Source organism: Gambusia affinis, linkage group LG04 (assembly GCF_019740435.1).
Source record: "Gambusia affinis linkage group LG04, SWU_Gaff_1.0, whole genome shotgun sequence".
In the NCBI taxonomy this organism is placed as follows: Eukaryota; Metazoa; Chordata; class Actinopteri; order Cyprinodontiformes; family Poeciliidae; genus Gambusia; species Gambusia affinis.
This window is the reverse complement of record NC_057871.1, coordinates 18,348,238-18,373,384: the sequence shown is the minus strand read 5'-3', so window position 1 is coordinate 18,373,384 and position 25,147 is coordinate 18,348,238. Positions and strand designations below refer to the sequence as shown.

At 37.2% G+C, this 25,147-nt stretch overlaps 1 long non-coding RNA gene across 3 annotated transcripts; it reads right to left on the bottom strand.

Moving 5' to 3' along the window:
* Window positions 1-11,358: 11,358 nt before the first annotated feature.
* Window positions 11,359-24,915, bottom strand: LOC122829470. 3 transcript variants are annotated; one of them, XR_006370369.1, is made up of 5 exons: window positions 24,667-24,915; window positions 24,517-24,575; window positions 23,176-23,354; window positions 20,718-20,769; window positions 11,359-11,679 (listed from the first exon to the last, which is right to left on the bottom strand). It is a non-coding gene; the product is annotated as an uncharacterized LOC122829470 (long non-coding RNA). The 3 variants fall into 3 exon arrangements; XR_006370370.1 differs by lacking the exon at window positions 11,359-11,679 and adding an exon at window positions 19,574-19,819; XR_006370368.1 differs by lacking the exon at window positions 11,359-11,679 and having other exon boundaries at window positions 20,671-20,769.
* Between the last annotated feature and the right edge of the window lie 232 nt (window positions 24,916-25,147).

The following is a 25,147-nucleotide window of genomic DNA, read 5'->3' as shown; positions in this document are numbered from 1 at the left end:
CAACACTGACAACCCTGCTGACAGCGCTTTGTAATTGGGGAGTAAACTGAGGCAGAGGTAGTTGGGAAGGAGGTGGCATAGAGATGCACACAGATCTGGATCGTGTGGAAGGGGAGAGAGGTGGTGGGAGATTGAGGACATAGATATGGAAGATGTTAAGTTGCAGGGCAGAAAGGTTATAGCAAAAGTGTTAATAAAAAAAAGGAAAGATCTTCCTCGTGTCTCTTCAGTGTTTAAAAGTCAGCAAAGATGTTGCTTGATATCAAGGAAGTCAGGGAAACACAAACATGCAACACTTTGAAATGATTGTTTGTTGTTACTTGTCCTATTTTTTTTAAAAATTAACACGGTAGCAAAACAGTTTTCTTACTGAAATGCAAAATAATTTTTGCATAACCCCCCAACAGCTTTCTTTAAAAAAAAACAACAACAAAAAAAACACATAATCTGAAACACCTAGGCAACAGCCGCTGTCTCTGTCTGTTCCAAACTGACCTCTGTAATTTTGAAAATCTGCATGTAGACCTAAAGACCCCTGGTATAAAAGCATTGCCATTTTCTTTGTTATTACTCATGTGGCCTTTAACTTTCTTAAGCATGATGACATGCAGCAACTCTTGAAATGCCATGTATTTTGAGAAATGACACTAACAAAAAAAAAAAAAAAAGAATATAACTCATTCTAAAGCATTATTTTGGTATTGTTGGAGAAAATTATAAAATTGTGAATGTAGATTAACATTTAACCCTGTTAGCAGTAATTGCGTGTTTCATACTTACATATGCAATACCTGGTATATAGTAAGTTGGAAAAGTATTCCTTCTGCTTTAATATTGAAGTAATACAACCAGAGAAGTGCATTTTGAATTTGAAGAAAAATATATCTAGTTTTTAAATTATTATACAAATAAAAATCTTAAATGTGCTTTTATTTTTACCCCTTTTTCAGTTCAGTTCAATTCCTATGAATTAATTCTTGGTTCTTTTGTTTTATGCCAGTGTTGAAAGCATGTGAATCGTAAATTACTGCTTAAAGAGAAAACCATCAGCTTCTGTTTTGAAGCATTGGACATCGAGACCCTTTTCTTCCCATTTTTTTTTTTTTTTGATTCACCAGACAAAAAATAAATAATTCTTTTGAGAAATTATATTTCTGAATCAGCCACATAGCCACAACAGAGAGCTACAGGCCTATTGCAAAGAAATTGTGATTATAAAAGTAATTGGATGATTTAAATATATTAAAAATGTAGCATAGCAGTTTAATTAAAAATACATGTATTCTGTGTTTTCATTTGAGGGACTTTTTCCACTTTCTATGTTGTCAGATAAATACTATCCAATCAAATTAAAAGCACTAAGTTTAATATATGCCCAAAATTCTGAAATTGTGTAATTAAAATGTGTCATTTTTTTATTTAATCACTGTTATATTTTAAGGCATCTCAAATAAATTAGGCTGCTCAAACCAGATGACAATTTGTTGCTGTCAAGGTGTTATGCAGTGCTGTTGCTCACCGCGGTTTGTAGTGTAAGTGTCTGTATATAGACATCGCTGGGTCAAATTAAGCCTGCATGCTAAAATAAGCGGAGGATTTGTGACAAATACACACACACATGCACACCCATAGGCACACACATACTCTTTCTTCACTCCCCTGTTTCCCTCTGGTGGGAAAGCAGTTTACCTCTTCAACCCTCATTACCATACCAATAGCAAGAAGACACTGAAGGCTAGTTTGTCAAAGGTATTTTAATTACCAATTAGAAACTTGGCTGCCTGTGCATGAGGTTGTTCAATACCTTTCTTTTTTTTTCTTGTGAAACTCGTACCACACATGCACACCCGCACGCACGTACACACATATAAATACAGACCAGAGTGCAAGGCTTGCTGGTGCCGAAGCCTTGATAAACAATGTCCTATTCAGCTCCATATGAATAATTAAGGGTCGAGTGTTGAGAAGAAGCAACACTTATTTGCTGAGAATAGCCTTGTCAATGGGAGTGTAATACTATTACAGAGATGCCAGAGGAACTTATGGTTTGACATTATCTAAATGGCACGGTTACAAAAACCATAAACAACACATAAAAATCCTTTGTGTGCATTGTGACACATTAAATGACATTCATAAATAATACACAAAGTGGATAAATACTGTGGTAAATATGAAATATTGATGTGGATTTGGCAGGAAAGGCATGTGATGTCCCCATTAGAGCTGTTGTTGTGTTTGTAACCTGTAGCCTTTAGTATATTTAAAGAGTCTTGCTATAGGCCTTAATCATATCAAGAGTCTACTAAACTGCACAAAAATCAGATGTTCACATAAGACTACCAGGGATACTAATAACTAACAACTAACTTCTCATTTATGGGTTTTTAGTCACTTGGTTCTGATAAGGAGAGAAGTTCTAGGGGCTTTTTAGGAGAGCGTTAGAACCCTCCAACATAAGAAGGACATATCACATCTTAGTGGAAAAAGAAGGTTGCCGTATTTAAAATAGTTCACTGCAATAAAATAAATTTACTGAGTAATGGGACATTATTTTTTTGTGGAAAATAGCTTTTCAGTCTTCATAACATGCATAACATTTTTACAAGTGCTTCTCTGAAAATTCAATGGCAGAAAAATACACTTCCCAACTCTAGTGTCCTTTCAGTCCCATGAATGGAGGACTTTTTCAAAGAAGGCACAAACATATGAAAAAAAAAGTAAAGATCATCTCAAAAGTGTGAAAAAAAAATTAAAGGTCCTTTTACTAACACTTTTTAAAATTTGCTCCTACCACATCTTTGGCAGGAAGCTTTATGTAGAACCAGTGTTTAAATGTAGGGAAAAAAAACAATGATGTTTGTTCAGGTGGATGGCAGGTGTGAAATGTCCACGGATCATCATAATAACTTAATAAAAGTAGAGACAGTACCTATGACATGCTTTTCCAGAACAATAACTCTTAGGTCTATGGAATGAGCTGCTTCATCTTTCACTTGTGATTACTCCAAAACTATTAAAAACGATTTACTAAACCTGAAGCTTTGCAGCTATTGATGTCTAACTCCCATTTTCTACTAGGCTGTTGAAGGAAGTCATAATTTGTCCTCTTTTTTCTTTTGAGTGATGCCTTTGACATACATAATGCAGCATGGTTAGCTTTGTTATGCGCATCTACGTTGTGCTCTTTGACTTGATCCATCAGATTTATTGAGCATATTTTACCCTGTGGACTCAGGATAATCATCAGCATGTCAAGAGTCATTCAAGAAATGATTCCCCTCAAAGAAAATGTATCTCTTTTTCTATAGTGATGCATTTTCTTAATGTTGAACTGAAAATTGTTAGATTTGATCTGCAGTACTTATAGATCACAATGTCAGTGGAAAAAAAAATAAAAAAAATTGCCTTTACCAGGGTATGGCCATAGGCAGAGACTAAGGAACCTGCCCTTAAGTTTCAGAAATTACTTCACCAACAAAATCAGAGCATTGTGTCTAAAAGGTAACTGTAACTAGTGCAGCTGAAGTAAAAGTATTCAAGGCCTGTATAGCCTGAAGCAGACTTTAAAGAGGGCATATGATGTTTCAGAAAATAGAATTTTAAAAATGATGAAGGCAGGAAACAGAAATAAATGATAAACATATTTTTGTGGGAATAAAAAATCAGTTTTGTAGTTTCTGATGAACTTCAAGTCTTTGACGTACTGATCACAATTTAATCTTAGTTTTTTTTTTCTTTGTGTAGTCTGGATTTTCTTGTGTTCTAATTACTTTTTGATGATCCCTGTTTCACCTGTTTCTAAATTTTGTTAATTTTTTTTGTCTTAATATTTCCATTGTTTTTGTGGTAATGGTGTCGTTGTTCACTATATTGTTTTACTCACTATGTTTTCCTCAGTTTCTTTCTTCAGTTCCCTGCTCTCCCACAGCTGTTTTTCTTTCAGTAATTACACTGCTGGTAATCATCCTTTGTTCTCTTATGCATTTATATCTGTTTACTAGTCTGTCTGTTTTTATTTCTGGGGTTATTTCCTGTTTTTGAGCCTGCTGCTCACAATTACTGTGTACTTTTACGCTTTTAGACATTTCTGATATCAATAAATAAATAAGATTTTCCTATGAGGGGCCCTAAACAAGAACAAAACATTCAACAGTCTCCACCTTTGAGAAAAAATAAATAAATCTGTCCATGGAATGAGTGATTTCTCTTGGAAATCCAGGGAAAGTTGTTCTCTCTGAATTATGAAACAACTAATTTGGATTTAAGTGAATGAACTAAAGTACCTAAACCTAAAGTAAGGTGTGACAAGGCAACACACTTTATGCTATAGCTACAGCAGATGGCTTTAGTAGAGTTGACAAAAACCTGAGTTCCATCTAAGAAGAATTACCACCACCATTATCAGTGGGTTTGGTATACTTTCAGTGATGAGCATGTTGTGGTCCAAAAGATTCCAACTGGATTTATGGCCCACAAGTTTAGTTTCACTATTGTAAGGGCTGGTGAACCAAGCTGAAATCTCCCAGAACCTTCTCTAATTAGTGTCACAATAATTGGATGTTTGGATTTAATTTGTATTTCTTTTTTTTCAATTTTGATCACTTCTGAGTTAATTGTGATAGTCCACAGCTTTCCTGTGCTAATTATCACTGAGAATCTGCCATGTTAGTTCATTGCTTTGTGTTTAGCTTCTTAGTCATTTCTGAGATTCTGTTTGTGCATTTAGGTTGTCCTCTTAAGTGAGTGTTAGTCTTGTTACTCCTTTGTGCTTTAGTTCAATCCCCTCTGTGTTCTTTGTGGTAATTAGTCTCTTTCTCTAAGTGACCCACTTCAACAGTCTCTTCTCACATCCCCCTGTTTAAGATCACCTGAATCCAGTGTCATTGTCCACCCTTTCCTCAGCATGTATGTTGATATAGCACGTCTAAACAAATAGGTGTTTCTGATCCTGTGTATTTGAAGGGTGCTAATGTGGAAAATTCTGGAAAATTCCGATAATCAGATTCGCTATAAGTCACAGCACATCTGAACCATAGAGAACTTAATCCTGAAACTGAGTCAAAAAGGTGCTTCAGTAAAGATTTTAGTTAGCGGCGTGAACACTTGCACAAGTGTTTTTTTATAGGTTTATATTTTTATAATTTACTATGGAACTAATTAGTTTGTTTTTAATGAAGTTATGCCAGAATAAAATGACATTCAATGTAGATAAAGGTTTAAAATTGTTTGTCTTGCCCTAATTATGACATTACAAAAGCCTGTCATTTTACCAGAGCTCTTCATGTTTTAGAATGTTTGTATAATTTTGATTTTTTGTGCACCAGGATCTTCTTTTTTAATTAAAATGCAGGGGTTGTGTGCCATGCTATTAATTATCCCCCATACAAGAGTGTTAAAGAAAAACACATTGCAGTAAAAACACTACATTAAGTTTACATTCAATTTGAAAAATACATTAATTGAAACATCCGACTGGAAGTGGGTTGAAAATAGTTTATTGCTATTTGTCTTTAAAAAAAACAACAGTTTTTAACACCAGTATTCCATCACCAAACCGTTCATCAAATTATGTCTTCAAATCTTTCTTGAAGTTTTAAATGTGTCTTACAGGCAGAAAAGGATGAATACAGTTTTCTTGGCTGAGCTAAAGAAAAATCCCATTCTTTTGTGCACACTATATCAAACTAAATAGATTCTCTTTGACAGTTTAGTCAAGAAAGTGCCACAACTTTTCTTCTCTGATCGAACAGAAACAGAACTCCAGTTGGGTTCCAGTGAAAAGAGAAAGGCTTATATTCCAGACTTTTTAAAACAATGCTTTTTATACATATGCGTAAAATACTTGCAATATTCTGACACATGAAAATACATATTTTAATTGCTTTACATTTAGCAAGTTCAGTAGCATTCTAAAAAAAACAATTTTATTACTTGTTAGGGTATTATTGTTATTAATAAAATTTACCTAAATTAAAACTTTAATAATAAAAGTTACTTCTGTTTCAAACTGTTATTTCCAATTGTTTACCAATGTTCTTTTGGCACCCCAGCTACCGGTGTGTGCTGGTAACCTTGTTTTGTGTGTTTTATTGAACACTTATCTTTAAAATAGAAACAACATTTTCAGAAATATCTAGTTTACTGTTTACCTGTTGCTACTTAGTTGAAACTGTCAACTGTTGGGTTCAGGTAAGCACCTTGACTCACAAAATCTAAGATAAAGTGGTGAGTTTGTTATTTAGACCACTGGCTCCCAGTGTTGTGGTCAGGAACCCAAGTAGGGTCATGGATCATCAAGTGTGGGTTCTTGAGATCCTCTAAATCAAACAAAACAACAAAAATTATGACGATGAAACATATTTCTGTTATGCTTAACGAGGTAAAAACGGCACTTAGAAATAGACAAAACCAATGTGTTGATCGACTTTATCGAGATGTTGGTATGTTTGGGTAATGAGTCTGTTCTGCTATCATTTTGCAGGTCAGAAGCTGAAAAGTTTTAGAACCTCTGATTTGAACACCCTACAAGTCTGAACCCAATGAAAATGCCCACTGTCATCAAACTCAAATATGCTGTTGACTGATAAAACAAAAGAATGAGCTAACTCTACCCAGAGATGGCATACAAACATTTCGTTGGTCCACATCTTTCACAACAGCAAGCTATTCTAACAATCCACCGCTCTCTAAACAACAGAAACAAACAGAGATAAACTCATGTTTGTTGGGTGTTCAGCCGCCTCCTCAATATCGCCCCTGACCCCCAAAAACAAAACAAAAAAATAATAATAATATTAGAAAAATCCTAAAATTGAATTTGTTGAAAACCTTACGTGAATATATTATGGTCATTTTAAAACCATACTTTCTTCATATTAACGTAAAGGGTTGTTTGTTAGCTCTATCAGCTTGGAAACCAGTGTTTGACCAGTGTTTTCCTAGCCCAATATTAGTAGCACAAAGCTTTTATTTGTGCTCTCCATACAGTTTGCAAAGTAGTGTCATTTTGGTCTTAAATTGTGGTTAAAAGCATATTTGAATAAATATGCTCATGGTATGTGTGATTGTGCCAAGTTTGCCACAGGAGAAAATACCAACTTGGCTCCCAGAACCACAGCACACCACGCATTGAGCAACATTTCAATAAACCACACGAGATTACCCACACACACACACACACACACGCACACGCACACTTACATGCCTGCAACAATCCTTATCTTCCCATCAATCTCACTACAGTTTAACTGCACTAATTTGACATAAGCTGAGTAGGTCAAAAGGGTGGACAGATGTTTAATGATAATGCCTTCTGTGTTTTAGGTGGCTGATTTTAGTTCCCACTTTTTTCCTCCTTGGAGTGTCTTTATCCCCACAAATCACAAAAAGTAAAATAATTTCATTCTCATTTTAGTTTCAGTGGGCTTTACTTTACAGTGTTTGTATGTGTGTGGATGTATTCATAAAAATAGAATTTAAAGTGTTTCACACAAAAACCTGCAGTAAAATATAATGCAAGACAAGTTAAACATGAAACGAATTATAGCAACATTTAGTCAAAAACATGTTACATTTATAGAAGGTGCAGTTAGCAATAATATTTAGAGTCATTGATGCACAACTGAGGTTTTTAGAGTTACATCTACTGTAAAGGTGCCTTAAAACCAAAATCTTCAACTTGCCTTAATGAGATAAGAGCTGGTATACAACCTGTTTAAAATGCCAACAAACCAACATCAAAAATTCTCCTGAGGGTAATAACTAAGTGTTATAACCCTCTCCTGAGGGAAAGAAAAGATTTGATGAGCTTAGTTTAAAACAATGACATAAGTTTTCCAACTAAGAGCAAGAAAACATCTGAACCTGCCTTTGGGTAAGTTATCAAAGTCATGTAAATGACATTAACCAGATAAAAAAACATCACTAACTACAAAATATTCAACTGAGAGTTATAACTAGGTGTCATAAGCCTCAGCTTGTTTCCCATCATGTCAAATAATGACAGGTTTACATTTCAATAGTGTTACTAATTAGTAGTTCTTTTCCCATGTGAGGCTTCTACTTTTTTTTATTGCTCTGCTTCTGACGTTATCAGAAAATGACAGAAGAAAGCGAAAGAAGTGAAATGAGGTTCATGGTCAGAAAACTCAAGGAATTCAGTGACACACTTCTTTGACACTTATCCTTGAAGATGTACTACATGACGACCATGATGACTGTTTTTCTGAGAGGCAAGATTGTGTATAGTGGTGTTTGTTAATTAATCAATATGGATGCTGCACCAGCAGATAGCAGTAAGGATAAGGTGCCTCTGGGGAAACTGGCTAATCAGGTATGAGGAAGGAAAGGTGCAACAATAAACCAGTCCCCAGACTGCAGACAGGTGACCTCTGTTGCAATATGGCAGCCTTTAGTACATGCTGGTGAACTCACATGGTCTCAAAAGGGCAGGATTTGCATGCATCCTTCTCTGTAATAAAGATGTAAACACACACTGCTATGTATGCGCAAACAGGTCTGAAATCCACATGTGCATGGAGTACACGTACAAGTGCTGCACAGAGACTGCTCATCGCTCTTTTTTCTTGTCCCTCCCCACTGGGCTGGTTGACTGTAGTGGTTTCCATAGTAGTATAAGAGGAGTGGGGAGGGAAATTAGTGCTGCTTTGGGGGCCATCACGCAGATGGACGTACCCAGCGCATATGCTGACAGAACATTATATGTCTCTCCACTTCACTGTGTGAGAGGCCTGCTCAGGTGCACAGGAGCCCAAGTGGAATATTAATGTTCCCAATTCAATTTGTAAGAGCCAACACACCTTCCTGTATGAGCAGTGTCGACACTTCTGAGTAATGGATGATGAGCATCTGGGAATTGTGTACTGTTGACATATTAACAAGATTAGAACAAAGAATAAACATTTTTGGTTTATTCTAAGTAAAACTGTCAATAATGTTGTCATGAAAGTCAGATGGGATTTTTTTTCTTCTCTAGCTTTGACACATACTGTGTCTTGAGTACGTAACACAAGTGGAATAATGGAATGAGACTAACTGTGGACGTTCTAATCCTCTACATCATTTTTGGCCTTTATGTAGTTACCTGTGAACTAGTGCAGGTAGTTAACACAAGCTGTGCAGCTGCTTCAGCTGTAGGGGCTTTGCACACTCCACAAAAGATATTAGGCATGCCGTACTTGACTGGTCCATTAAAGCTGCAAAATGTCCTGCTTCGCTCTGCTTTATCATGCATCACTGCTGCCCACCTGCTTTTTTTCAGGCTTTCCATCAGCCCAGCATCCACTGAGGTGAGACACTTTTGCCCACTCATTGGCATGTTAGGAGACATGTTCAGACAGCAGCAGTGAAAATATATTAATTACTCCATCATAATTTGAGCACACAAGCCAGAGTGGAGAGACCACTAGAGCCTAGACATCTAATAGAGCCATACATTCAATCAAATGTTTACCATCTCAATTGTTCTCAAAGCAATGAAAACAATGAAACAAACAGAAAATAATATTATTAAAGCAGGTTTGCCACAGAGCCCCTAATGACTTCCATGATGGTGGGAGCGAGCATGTTGGGATCCCAATGTTGGAGGATCCATGTTATTTAAAGAATATGTGTTTTCCCAACCTTTCCTACAATATTTACAACTATATGATATTGACAAAGAAAAAAAAAAAAAACCTTAATGCTTTGTGTGTTCAGTGAAAAACCTTGACAGAATACAAAAACATTTCAGTTCTTTGAGGATTAAAACAAAAAAAACATGACAAATATAAAAGCATAAGCAAATCAGGCTAAAATGGTGTTTAAGAAGTTGACTGTTTTTCAATTTGCTTTGGTATTTACAATTTAAAATCATACTATTTGATATTAAATTAGTAAACTACTAATCAAATCTAATTTTAACAGTTACATTACTGTCTGTGTTTTATTGAGGTGTCAAAAAGTGGGTGGCGTCCAGTGACCATGTGGCAGTTTGCCGTCTTCCATTTAAAAGTGGCATGGAGAGAGCCGTTCCAGTCAGAAAACTTGCACAGATCAGACAGCAATGCACACACGCTGGAGAGGGCTAACAGGCTAACAGGCTAACCTGTGTCGCCCCCTTCCTTTTGTTGTGGTTTTTGAGCCAGATTGAAACTATTTTCACTAGTTCAGGCATAGCCTATGCATAGCATCATCAAAGGGTCATTGCTGCAACATTTGGTTCCAGTTTGAGTCAATTCTGTAGTAGGGATACACACTATTCTACACCATACAGCATCAGAAGGTGTTGCTGCAGCAGTGTTGCAACATATTCCACTATCTCACAACAGGCATAACTACTCATGTTTTATAACAAGTGTTGATCAGTGTAAAATAAAAAAGAGAACTGTTGTGATTTTTTTTAAAAATCACCGGGATGGAACAAAGCCATGTGAGCACAGGAAATCAGACGACACAAATAATCAGACTTTACTTATTTTATTCTTTTTAGCGCTAAAGAGAAAGAGACGCTTACCCTCACAGGCTAATTTGTTGTGACGTGAATACACCGGGATGAAAAACGGACAAGCCATTCTTTATATCTAAGACACGCCTTATTGGTCGTCTGATGAACTACGTCAGCTAAGGAATGTCTGCTGAGAAGTAACTTGATATCATGGCGTCAGCTTAAGTTTCACTTCTACAGAAAGCTTTCTGTTTGAAAACGAAACATACAAGCTCAAGCTTCATTCCTCAGACAAAGCCCTCTATCCAAAAATGAAACATGCTATGTGTGTCAAAAGTACTCGTGAGTGTGTGAGAGTGCAAACCTGGATAAGCGTCCCAATAGAACCCATTTACTTTGTGTTGTCTGTTTTGAAAAGTACGCTATAACTAAAGCTTGACTTACTTGAAGCAATCCACAATGTAGTAACTTTTTGTGCAACTTAGGAAGTTCTTTCTATTTTCCTTTTTTGTGATCGTTTTCCAAACTCGCTAAAATGTGCCTCAGCTAATATTGATAGAAACACTCACACTGTTCTTAAGATCAAAGAAACGCAGGAGTTTAACCATGTTGGAGACAAATGAAAACAATGTAGCTTTCATAAAATAAACAGAAGTGAATTTTTCAATTTTATAATAGACCGTATAAACACATACCAGCAGACACCTGTCTCACGATGTCTTATTTTTCTTTACCTTTTAAGTTGCTTAATGAGTCTATGTGAATTTGATGTGCAAGTTGAAACATTCAAAAGCTGCTGAACTGCCATACATATAAAAACAAACAAAAATGATAATTTATTATAAACAAAACATCATGGAACATTCTGAGAAATTAAAAAACACAAACATATTTATTGCTTGTAACTGTAACACACCAATGTACGTCAAGGTTAAGTGCATTATTGACTAAATAATTAATGCATGTGTCTCGAATCCTCAGCTTGAAACAATGTTTTTCAAGTTATACTGCTGTGCCCTCCTTCCAGCTCCCTGCATGTGTTAGTGAGACGCTTTGTGATCCTTTCTGGCCTTACACTCCATTTTTGACCTCCTCTGTAGTCGTCTGCTTTTCAAAAGCCCAATTTGAAGACTGAAAAGCAGCTCACTCTCCTTTCATTTGTTTGTATTCTCAGGAAGTGGGGCAATTCTCGTCATGGCCTCTGGGCACAAATTCACTTCTTTGGAAAATCCCTGTTGATTGTCAGTTAGTAGAGAACACACAAACACTCCTTTAGTGTTAAAATATGACTGAAACAAGATCTTTCCCCTGCCTGTGTTGCAATAAATAAGCAGAACAAGCATAAATACATTTAGCGGACAAGGATTATCTGGGACATAGATCTGGAATTACACCCATAAAGCAGCAGGATGGGGGTTGGGAGTGAGTGCCATGCAGATAACATTTAGCTTATCCTCATTGTAAAATCTTAGTCTTGGCTATAGCTACGCAGCTCTACTTAATAACAGTTTAGGCTTGTTGTTTCCATGGTAACCAACACTTGATTGCTTGCCCTAATCTTCTTTAATGTGGCTTAATGCTGTTTGTATCTCAGCTTTTTTTTTTTTTTTTTGCTTTAGTCTATTCAGCTCTCCATGATGCAGTGCAGGGTAAATGATGAGCCACTGGGTTAACAGGAAAGTAGGCCTTCTCTACTTAACTTTTGACCTGTAACTTTTCAAATTCTCCAAATGCATTTTTGGTGTCCCAGTTAAATCCTGCAGTGTGTTTAGTTAAGGCTTTGTGCCATGTCAACTGCACATTCACGTGAAAATCAGTGATAGTTGTGAGAAAGTAGTATAATTTTACAGTTTTTGCTCCTCTTTGTGCTGTTGACTCCCAGCCAGGGTTTCTTTCTTTTTGTCTTTCTCTGGCTTCTTCTGTCTCATTGTTATTAGCATAGTGACTTCTTATACCGCACACATATTAAAATAAGCCAAACATAAAATTCTATTAAAATCACGCAATGGAACATAATATTTCAGATGTTTTGCAACTAAATACAAACAGAACCACCTAAAGGCCCAATTAAAATGGAACTGAGCCTGCAAATCTTTGCAAGAACCTTTATGAATGCTGAGATATCACATGTTTCATACTCATATGTTTCAAAATATCCAAGCACTCCTATAGACAGGATCTAGAACTGATGGTTGGAATCATACACTTTGATCCAAATTGATGCTGTACCTTATTATGTACAGCAAAACTGTGGCTGTGCATAATAAGCAAAACTTATTCCAGCAAAACTAAAGAGATATGTAAACAACTACATTTATATCAAAGATATACAGCTCCACCAGCCAGCACAGCATGAGTTAATGTCTAAAGCCAGCTGTTCGCTAACTTGAGCATTTCTGGCATCTGAAGAAGAAATTCTCTAATATTTAGCATTGGATGCTGATAAATGATAGAATTTTGTGGTTATTTGTTAGCATACACATTCTTGTGGAAGAGCGGTTTGCAGAACTATTCATACACTTTAAACACTTTTCAAGTGTTGTCATTTTTGCAACCACAACTGCAATCTGTGCAATACTTACAGCATGTGATAAACCCTTTTGCATGATTGTGAAATGAAATACAAAAGACGGTCATTTTAATGTATAAAACCTCTCCCTTACATATTTAGTCCCTTCACATTGATTTATGATAAAACCACTTTTGACTCCAATCTTAGTCTTAGACTATGTAAAGACCAAATTGTTTCCTTTTTCTTCTTTGTAAAATGGCAAAATCTCCATAGTACTGAATGAACAGCACCTCAGATCATTAGTTCCTCTCAAGTCTTTACACAAATTATTTTAAGTTTGGGCTTGATTTTCACTTTAATCTAAAACTTTTTACTCAAGCTTTAGTTGGAAGATGAACCTGAATGATGTTGATGCTTTCTTCCAGAAATTTCATTAGTCCCATCAATATTTCTTTGACTTCTGTACCGCCTCCCTGTCCTTGCAAACCACAGCATAGAGGTCTCTACCATGTTTTATTCAGAGTTAAATACATTGATAATTTTTCAAATCAAACAGCAGTGTTCACAGGCAAATTTACCAGAGCACCTTCTTTGAAATGTTTGCTGTCTGTCCTACGTAGCTTGTTGCAAACTGTGATTCATGCTTCTTATTACTTTGTCTAGCCTCTTTTGTGATTCATTTTCTCGTTCTTCAGGTTGCTAGTTAGCGTGGTCAGGCTAGATAGGTTTGCAGTAGTGCCATCGTCAATTTTCAGACATTGAACTGTATAGCTGCGACAGACTGGCGACCTGTCCAGGGTGAACCCCGCCTCTCGCCCGGAACGCAGCTGGAGATAGGCACCAGCAACCCTCCCGACCCCATTAGGGAAGAAGGGTGTACAGACAATGGATGGATGGATGGATGAACTGTATAGTGTTCAGTAAGATGTTCAAAGTTTGGTCTTTTGTTCTGTATCCTAATCCTGCTCTAAACTTGTTCAGAACTTTATTCCTGAGGGTGTCTTTCTTAATATTTATAATGCTGTTTGTCCCCTAATGTTGCCAAACATGCCTCCAGAGATTTGTTGCATTTATACTGAGATTATACTACAATTAGCCTTATGCTCTGATATTAATATTTCATCCAGTGTTAATACTGCTGTTATGACAGTATTTACCAATATTTGTATTATATATGTTTTCCTACACTTTTGATGTAAAATGTTGATCCCCCCCCTACATTTCTCCTCTGCTGCATTAATCCAGTGCTGCATCACTATCGCTATAACATGATACCCTCCTCTCTCCTCACCCCGTAAAATCTCCTCAAACATACACAGAAATTGAAACAAGGTTGGAAATAAACATTGGTTTTTAATATCGGCCCAGTGTTGCACATCGAATCATGACCGATTTGTTAAATATGTCTAGTTCAAGTGTTTACAACAATATATTGTGCATCCTTAGTAATTCTTTCCATTGTAATTTATTTCCAAAAAATTTTAAGTCATTTTTGTACTTGTTTTCTTGTGAAGGCCTATCCGAAGATTTTTAATTAACTAGTCTTTTTAAAGAAATAGAGAAGACAAATATGTTAAAATAAAATATCTTTAAGAAAACTGAATACAACTGTTTCAGAACCGGGTCTATTTTAGATGCCACATAAGTACAAAGACTCATGGGAAGAGAGTGTAAATCACATACGGGTTGGTAGGTCATGTTTGCACTATAATGAAAGGTGGAATCCGAATGTAAAACTGCAAAGCATCACAACATTCAACTCAGGAAGGAACTTGTCATGTAATTAAAGCAGATCCAAGCATCTCAGCAGAGGGATGAATATTAAAGAATCTGGAGACTGCGTGAAACAAATGTGTCATACGTTAATATTTAGGTACTTACATGTACAAAGACAGAAAGTGAGTGTCTGCAAAAGAGCAACCAGATGGATGTTTTCCCCTCCTTATCACACGCACACCAAACACACCCACACACACATTCAGTAGACACAACCTGTCCTCTGAACAGTGCAGATGTGAGGCTGGCAGAAGTGGAAGCCCAGCTGGCTGTGTGCGCATCTCAATGGCAAACTGGGGTTCTGTTGAAATTATAGATGTGGCAACAGATGTTTGGCAGCGATGTTATGATTGTGAGCCACAGTCTGCATGTTTAACTTGTGCATGTATGCGCATTTTCAGTGGGCACTGGCATTTGTTTGTGTGTTTTACTTGTGTTGCTCTTCACGAGTACGTGTGTGCAATTTTATGTTCATCTCTCTCCATGGTTTAGAGATAGCGGCTGAATGTGTTTATGCATGCAGGGTCCATGGAGATGAATTAGAAGGGATTTGGACTTTATGTGAGTGGTTGAACACAAGCTGCAGCCTGTGGTTTTCTTTGCAATATTGATAGTGCCTTGTAACAGGAGGCAAGCGAAGCCTGTGGCAGAATAAAACAAAGGGGAAATAAAATGAAGATAAAAAGAAGAAGAAGGTGATTGAGACAGGGAGGAAAAAGACTGGAGAGTTTGACAGAAGGATTGAGGAGGATGAATACGGAGGGAGTAAAGTGGCACAAGGGAGTGGAAAGAATTAGATCGACAGGTTATATAATTTTATTGTATTTTCTTTTTTAAAAATAAAAACCCGTAAAAGCTTTACAGAAAGAATCAGTTTGAATGTGGATAAGAGAGACATGGATGGAGGCTGAACTATGTCAGGAATGCAAAAACTGTCAGGAGATTTTAGATAAGAAGTGGAAAACAAATCTTGTGAATATATAACAGAAACACATAAACTACTGCAGCGTATTTTCCCTTTTTCTTATAATTAATAAAACCTGAACAATTATTGTGCCATAGACCTCCCACTGGCCTTTTCTCCTAATAATCAAATCAGCGATAATCTTTTTATTTTTCCCAGCACTGTCACTCATTTCCCACACACATTGACAGCAGTGACAGACAGTGTAAAGCATGCAACAAGAGATGGAAGAAAAAAAAGCTCCCTGCTCCCCCCACCCCCCAAAAAAAAGATGATGGAAAAGAGAGAAGGAAAGAAAATGCCAGACATTAAATGGGCAGGGAGAGGTTAGAACAGAGAGAGAAAAATCAGGAGAGGGGAGGGTGTAAAAACCGAGCTATCAGAAATATAAAAAATACGGAAAACGACGCAGATGGCGAAGCTGAGAACTAGTGCTGCTGCAGTTTATGCAAGGTTTGAAAAAAAAAAAAAAAAAAAAAAAAAAACAGAGGGCTGAAGAGAGAGTTGAAGGGGAGAAAAATAAAGAGATGAACTTAGAACAAGTGAGAATGTGAGATGCGCAGGAGAGTAGCTACAGGGGATAGATGCTATTGCCATAATTAAAGCTGAGGATGAGGTCACTGCGGGGGACATGGTGCAACTTTAATAGCCCAGAGATTTGGCCAGAGTCCCATCGGCCCTTTAACTCTGCATTAAGCTGATTACTGCCACATTTAACCAAATATCACCACCCACTCACGCTTCTCGCTTAATAACACTTTAACTAAACCATTTTTAGGGAGTGGTGGGGTCCTTAGGGGAAAACAGAAACACGGAGATAGAGATCAAAGGCCGTAGCATGAAATCCATTTCATTTGAATGTTTTACCACACAATGAAAGCCAACGTGCAACCTGTAAATTTCCTTTTAATATATGTAATGGTTCCACGTTTTATCATGCATTTGTGTATTTTTTTATTTATTTATTTATTTTATTTATTTTTACAAAGTGCTACAAGTGGATCACTTAAATTACACACAGTGTGTGTAAGCATGCATAATTTTCCTGAAATGAATGGTTGACTTGGTGAAGCACTCTGTTGAAAGGGTTAGGTGCATTAGGGTTTAATACCAATGATTGCAGCTTTCGGTGAATGAGTCATTGTTTTAATGCAGCTGTGGTTAACGTCACAATAATCAAAATGATTCTCTGCATGCTTGTTTAAAGCATCAGAATACAGATGGATGAAAGGAGAGGGGAAAAAACAGGTGCACAAGGCTCACTGTATTTATCATACAAGCTCATCACCTGTGCCAAACCGGGCCCTTTTCATCCCAATAATCTTTATTATTCACAAAATTTTTTTGTTTTTTAAATGTAATAATTGTAAGCTCTGCAAAGTTACACAAAAATTATTAAATAGTATCCTTAGAAAATACATTCTAACTAACCATTCCTCTTTTACAACAAATGCACTAGATAACATTTGTTCATCAACTTCATACATTATTTTGTTTATTTGCTTGTTCGTTTAAGGATCCCCATTAATCTCTACCAGAGTAAAAACTCTTCCATCTGGGAACCAAACCACAAATATTACAGTTTCTTATATTTGTGGTGTTTGTGGTGATAAAACACCTGGAGACATTTGCAAAACTAAAACACAGAAACTCAAATCAACTGAGTCAACAATAGTGCTACATTTACAAATGAATGGATTGCACATGACCGTGAAATAAAAAAAATATATTTATGAAATGATTGCTAGGGTTGCACAGTGGCGCAGTTGGTAGAGCTGTTGCCTTGCAGTGAGAAGGTCCTGGGTTCGATTCCCGGCCGGGGGTCTTTCTACATGGAGTTTGCATGTTCTCCCTGTGCATGGTGGGTTCTCTCCGGGTTCTCCGGCTTCCTCCCACAGTCCAAAAACATGACTGTTAGGTTAATTGGGCTCTATAAATACTTCCTAGGTGTGTGTGTGAATGGTTGTTTGTTCTGTCTGTTTTTTGTGTTGCCCTGCGACAGACTGTCCAGGGTGAACCCCTCCTCTCGCCTGGAACGTAGCTGGAGATAGACACCAGCAACCCTCCTGACCCCATTAGGGACAAAGGGTGTATAGAAAATGGATGGACGGATGATTACTTATTTAAGAATATTTTTATATACATTTATTAGGTTAGGATACGGATATGCAGTATTCAACATTTGTCTAATCTGAACAGATCTGATAGCTTCACAGAACAGATTTAGTGATACCGAAAATGAAAAACGCAGAATGTTGATTAGGCGACAACTGAAGGCATTTGATTTGAGGAGTATCAGCACGATGCATGCCACCAGTTATTTTCTTCCACTCAACAGTTATACCATACTTTATGTTGTTATCACATAAGTCTGTTTTATTGTATTCTAAATTAAATGCCTCCAAATATATTACATTATGCCATAAATTGATCATCTCACTCTTCAACAAAAGAAACGAGCTATTTCTGTTTCCACACGGGGAAAAATGCAGACTAGGAGGGACTGACTGAGTCTATGGACCTTACCAGAGGGGCCGCTTTTCATTGGCTGATGCGCATTCTACGTGGTCACGTGGGTGGCCGTCTCACAAACACAAGCTTCCCGTTAGCTAAGTACAGCATAATAGCAGTACTGATACAACGTCTACACCTTGAAGCCTGTCTGCTACACAGTCTTACGTTAGCTAAACAGATCAATATGCAACGTGTACTGTGACTAGAAACCGCGACACGTTGGACCGGGTCCTGCAAAAAACAGGACATTTCCTCACTTTCTAAAAATATCCCGGGACAGGACGTGAAATACGGACATGTCCCGGGAAATACGGACGTTTGGTCACCCTAGAAGAAAAGGCTTTGGACTAAACTGTTACTCGTGTTAGCCACTCTAGCACTAAGTACAGCTAGTCAATCAACATCGCTGTGTTCAGGGAAGCGCTGATTAATAATCCAGAAATAAATATCAAGCCTGGAAACTTGATGTTGTAACGGACTGAATGTTTTGTTTTTAACGTAATCTTTGCTCGTCTTGCGGGGTGCAGGCGATTGATACGGTAACAAGTGTGCTTAAACTATAAAGAGAGACAGAGTAAAAAGGTACGAGTGGTTTTGAGTTGATCACCTGTTCGGGTTATTTTAACTTTGTTTACCTTTGCTGTGGCGTATTACAGCCGCTGTAGTTTCTAAACGTTGGACTAATTGCCTCGTTTGTTTGTGAGTATACGTCATTCATAACAAACATCAAATAAAACAAATAGATTTCATAAAATTTTAACAAACAAATGGCGTCTTTACCTTAATAGAGCTCTATGGTTCCTCTTATCAGTCTGTAGCTTCTCATATTGAGGTAATCAAACCAAATTTCAGATCTACCGTAACTGACTGACTGACACCTGCTGGCCTCAGGTTTGCAACCAGCTTGTGACTGAAAAACCAGTAACCTCCTCCCAGTTGATGACATGAACTTGTTATTTCCTCTGTCTATTGTAGTAGCTGATATATTGTGAAAATCAGGTAGAAATTATGCACTAATGGAGTCATGTTTACATAGAAATAATGCGCTACGAGGCTTTGCTTGTGAGACTTGCGGTCACGTGGGTCGGTTGTGGGCGGAGCTTGGTAAGGTCCATTCTGGAGGAGTTCAGAACATCTGAGCAGACAATAATAATAATAATAATAATAATAATAATAATAATAATAATAATAATAATAATAATAATTACAAAATTCTGCTTTGGATTGTACTCTGACTGGCCCAAGTAATGACACATTTGTCACATGCATTTGAATAAATGAATGAAAAGACGATGGAGTGGCGGAGTGAATAAATGCGTATTTGCATTTAATGACACACATCAGTGCAGCTATGTCTGTGGCAGAAGTCTTGTGTTGGTAGCTTCCTTCCTAAACCAACATATCTGTTGTTCACACTCGACTGAACCTGCAAAACCTCCTTTGTAACAAGCAAGCTTCAGGCCCTCTTTCTGTCACCCTTCTCTCTGTAATTCACTCCCTCTTTGCAGCCACAGGATTACCATTGCAGGATGGAAGCATTTCAGCAAAATCTCCTGTACCCTGCAGCGCTTGTGCTGCTTGGACTGCGGTGGATCGAAGCTCTCCACTTAGAAACAAGTCATAGCACAAAGTAGAGTGTGAGAAACAGGTCTGAAGTGCTGGGTCATGAGACACCACTAAAATGCATAATGGGCAGATTAGCTTTTTCAGCTTCCCCAGCATGTGTGAAATGTTCACTAAGCTTCCTCTTGACAGCTGAAAATAGAGACGTTCATACTGGGATATTTGGTATTCCACTTTTGTATGAATAAGTACATTAAGTGTATATTTAGTGCATAAAGGCTGATATTTACTGGATGTGTTTATAGTTTCTTTTTTTGCAAGTTGTGATCTGATGTTAACTACCATATGTTTCTCATTCTGAAGTCTCCTCATTCACAAACAGTTATAAGCCGTGTTTAAGCACACTTCTCGTCTACGTCGTTCTCCTTCCTCTCTTCCTGATCCTTTGATAACTATCCCAACATCAAAGAAGGAGGCTACAGGGTTACCTGATGCTAATAGTCCACATGAAAGAGAATTTATATGAGGTATGCGCATGGGCAACTGCCCTCCATCCATCCAACCACTCCCCCTCCATAAAGCCAGATGACCTTTTGTGAGTCTTTTTGTACACAAATACCTGTATATCTTACAACTATTACACATGCCCAACAAAATAAATTATTAAACATAGATATAGCATGAAGATGTACATATTTTTGTTTCATTTATTCAAAGTTTGTTTTTGTTTTTTTTCCAGGGGCCTTTATTACACAGATGTTCAAGATGGCGGAGGTTGGATCTATTCCAAAAGCCTAATATTTGCTGGCCTTACTTACTCTGAACCCAGTTTTGTGGTATGATGGAGATCATTGCTTTAAAAACCGGTCATGTTTCAATGATACAGCAGTAAAGTTAAAGAAAGCAGCCCTTTACTGTGACTCTACCACTGCTCTGCTTACCAGTGGAAACAGTCGTCCAAGGGTTGAGATCCTCTGCAGGTCTCTGCTCCATCTTCCGTCCATAGAAAAAAATAAATCAATATATTAGGCAGCAAAAGTCCCATGTAACCTGGGGCTTTCGCTGCCCAAGTCAGGTATAAGTCAGGATAGCCTGATTTCCAGGTTACACTGGTAAGCAGTCAATATCCTTACATATTAAGCCATTCTAAAGGTGGCATAATCAAGATTTATTAAAGCAAAGGAAGCAAGCAAAGGGATAAAGGCCCAGATAAGACCAGAAGGATGGATATGGTGGACTCCAAATGGTCATTTATATAAAAGCAACAATCCTTCCTGCACAAAAAAAACAGTATGAACTTTTCTATTCAAATTTTTGCACATTTTCTACATATCCAAAGACCAGAAAATGCATTAAATGTCTCCGTAAAGGACTTGTAATATGTCCAATAATATGTTGCCAACTGACTAAAGAACAACCTCAACAACCTTTAGCAGGAAAAAGAAAGTATGAGATACAAATAAAGAAATGTAAAACTCAAGTAGACAAGCTTCACTCTGAGAGGTTGAACAGATCCTGACCAGAGCAGCAAACACTTTCAAGGCTTGTGTAATTGCTTTTAACTGTTGCTCTTGGAATTGCACCATTCTTTTTTCAAAGTCACAAATCACAAAAAGTGACTGCGATAGAGTGAAATATTTTGATTTCAGATCACTTGTAACGCATCTAACTATTCCGACTGATGTTTCAGTCAGGGCACCCTGGGTCATTTCTTGCTGAGAATATCAATAGTAAATCGGTTCTTCCACCTTCAGTGTGAAGGAAAGAGAAAAACTCTGTCCAAAGCAATAAAACGTTCATTGTGTTTTCAGAATTTTCTTTTGCACAGTTGAGGTCCTGAGGTTTGGTTTGATTCCTGATAGTGTTCCTGCCGCCTAAACCCTTTTGTTTGACTCTAGTCATTTGGAACATTTTCTCATTCAAAAACGGGGCTTTGGTTAAAAACAAAGGATTGCTTATCTCAAAGAGCTGGGTTTCTTCCCCTCGTGCTTTGAAAACAACGCACAGTAAATTATGGTAAATAAATGTACAAAAGCGTCTCCTTGAGCTTATTCAGGTCAGCATTCCTCAAAAACATTGCCCTACAATGTTCCTAACACTAAAGTGTACATACATGTGAGCACAACAAATAATGCCGATCTCTGTTTTCATGCAATGCAGTTTCTGTGTTTCCTTTCTCTCTATGCCTAATTTTTTTTGCTTCGCTTTAACATGAATCAGCTGCAGATGGAGAAACTAATAATTTCCGACAACTACTGATAGATGGCTTATCTCTAAGGAGAGAGGACGTCATGCAGGCAGCATCAAGTGATAGCAGCTTTTTCATGTTGCAAATTAATTCCTGAACATAATAACCAGAGGCGGTTTGATGAAAAGAGTATTTCATTTATAATTAAACAACATGCTGCCAATTGATATTTTAACTACTTTTGCCTGTGAAGCTCCATCCTCTGGACAACCACAAAGAAAAAGCATTTTATAAGATTTTTATTTATTAATTTTTTTATTGGGCTCTCGAAAATACTCTACTTGTTTTCACCCTGCTCCCTTACCTAACCTTTTTAACTCTATTCTCGGAAACCTTGGAAAGTAAGAGTGCTCCCTTACTGTCATTGTTTGAACGACAAGTTCATGTTATCATTCTATTTCTCATCAACGGAGGCAATTTATTTGGTGTCACAAGATTGCACCCCAATTTCGGTTCATTCTAATGTTAATCTTGTGACATGTAGTCTTGTGAAAAGGAGCTACAGAGGAGCTCTCGTAATGGAATTTAAATCAAGCCATGTTCCGAATCTAATTCTGAATATCAGGAGGATCAGATTGAGATAATGACAACCAGTGATTTCTGCCTATGTTGTTAAGCAGAATTTGTTCCCCTTTGTTAAAATACCTGCTTCTAGAGGCCCAGTTGCTCATGTCTGCTATTACATTACATCTAGTTGCATCATGCTGAACCCCTTTGAAGTCGCAGTGGCATTCCTTACCCCCTCATTCGGCTCCAACTCCTTTGACCTAAATCTAAAGATAATCATGCTAAAAAAGAAGAAAAAAAAGGAACCCAAATCACATGATTCCATTTAAGTCAATGGGTTTGCATATTAGATTGAGAACAGGGTGCGTATCACTCACACTTAAGCACCTGTTTCTGTGTTTGATATGGCAGTTCAAGCAGAGTTGTTCTATGGTCATGTTTTTAAAAGGCTGGTTGTAGATCAGAGACCTTTCATTCCCCTTATCTGTCAGTTATTAGGTTCACACTCAAATCAGACTCCAGGGGGACCTATTTTAGATGTTTTCTATTTGTTTCGTTTGGTCTTTCTTTTTCAAATAAATTCCTTATCTCACCCAATCCATCATTTGATCTATTGTGCCTCCCATTCTGTGTATTTAACTTACCAACTGCCTTCCATCCTTTCTACCACCCCATTCGACAAGTATGTTGTAACTCTTTCTTTCCTGCCGCTGATGCTCCTCATCCTTCCTCCAGAGCAAGTGATTCTTCCTTATCACTTGGTCTGTCCTCATCTTCATGTTGGCTCTCTCTGTAGAGGTAGACATTGTGTGCCGCTGGTCTCCTAAGAACAGAGCCGGTTCATCCAAAGCTCACAGAGCAGGCATGCATGACATTAAAAGAAGAGCTCTTGATTTTCATACTTCAGTTAGTTCACTAAGGTACAAACCCCTCGCTCTTTCTCCACACACACCTCCCTATATATTCCAATGAGTCCTTCCTAGTTTGCAGAGCTCAGATTGCAAGCATTTGTATGTAATCAGGACAGAAATTTTCTGTACATTCACCAAGTGCCTAATTACTAACAGGAGCCTGCCAGCCCGAGTGAAAAGACAGCATTAAAGAAGTTTCCCTCTCTCTCTCTCTCTCTCTCTCGCTTTCAATATTTCTCACTACTCATTCCAATCTTCATTTCATCCTTAAAGTCAATTTATATTTTCTTTGTGGAGACTGAGGAGCCATTGCACCTTGTTGCAAATTCAGTTGTTTGTTGTAACTAATGCATACCAACTGAAATATAAAGGACCGTTTTGAATTTGCCAAAATGAGAAACGTACAAATATGGCCCTGAAAATTCAAATGAGCTAGTGATTCAGGAGCGGTAGGATGAAATACTGCCAGGACTGCTAGGTCAATGTTGCTTAAATCCTTCAGAATTTACTCTGAACTCATAACCCAACAGCAAATACATCAAAGTGACAGTCATGCAAACTCAATCTTTAGCTCTTTCAACTCAGTTTTCTTCATGTTCACAGTACACTTTACAACCTTTGATGGATATTATAAACATCTACATCAAAGCCGTTAAAAAGAATCCATGTACTGAAATTAATACAAAATAAGGAACAATAGGCAACTAGAGAATTTCTGAAAAAATTTAAACATGGCTTGCCAAAGTGTGCCCGTTCATTGGAACCCAGCATTTTAATGCTAAAAATTAGCATGAATGCTAAAGTAAGCTACAATGCACTTAACAGCATGTGGAGAGTCACAAGCATGTTGAATAATATGGACTTACTCCATTCAACATGTTAAAATGATTGTATAAGCTGAAATTAGCCAAAATGCTAGCGTTAGCCTAAATCCTGCAGATGACGTGGGGTATAACAAGCACATTGTCTTATGTTGACTTCCAATCGGTGTGCTAAACATGGCTAACAAATAAAACAAAATAGCTTTAAAGCTTAATATAGGGAGAAGACTGCTAATGTGGGCAGTGCACTTACCACCACTAGTCCTAACGATGATGCATTGCCTTCTTCGTTCCCAGAAAACACGCTCATTTCTTAGCAACAGATTAGCAATAAATATTGATAATGTTCAAAAACAACATTTCTTCTGCTCTTTTGAAATACTACTTATCTTACACTACTTACTACTTAAGAAGAATTGTGCAGTTGGTGAATATGGAAGACAGGTGAAAGCGCTTTCCTTTTTTGTTGTTTAGTGGAAAATTTATCATAAAACAGACATTCCACACAAAAGTAAAAATCTATGTTGTGGCAGTTCGTAACCAGAAAAAAATTTTCATCTCTTAACACCAAATTAATTATTGTTTATAAAACCAAAACTCTTTTGAGCTTATCTGCTCAGACACAAGAAAATTACAGTTGGTAAATTTAGCAAAAGTAAAAATCAGATGTTTACTTTGTGGCACTTAGTTACCATAAAATGCGCTCATCTCTTAGCAACAAATTAACAACAAATGTTGTTATTGTTCAAAAAACATAAGACATTCTTCTCTTTTGAAATACAACTTATTTTACTTAACACAAATTGTGCAGTTGGAGAATTTTACAGAAAAGTGAAAATGCTTTTTTTTTTTTGTGTGTTTGGTGGTAAATATATTTTAAAACA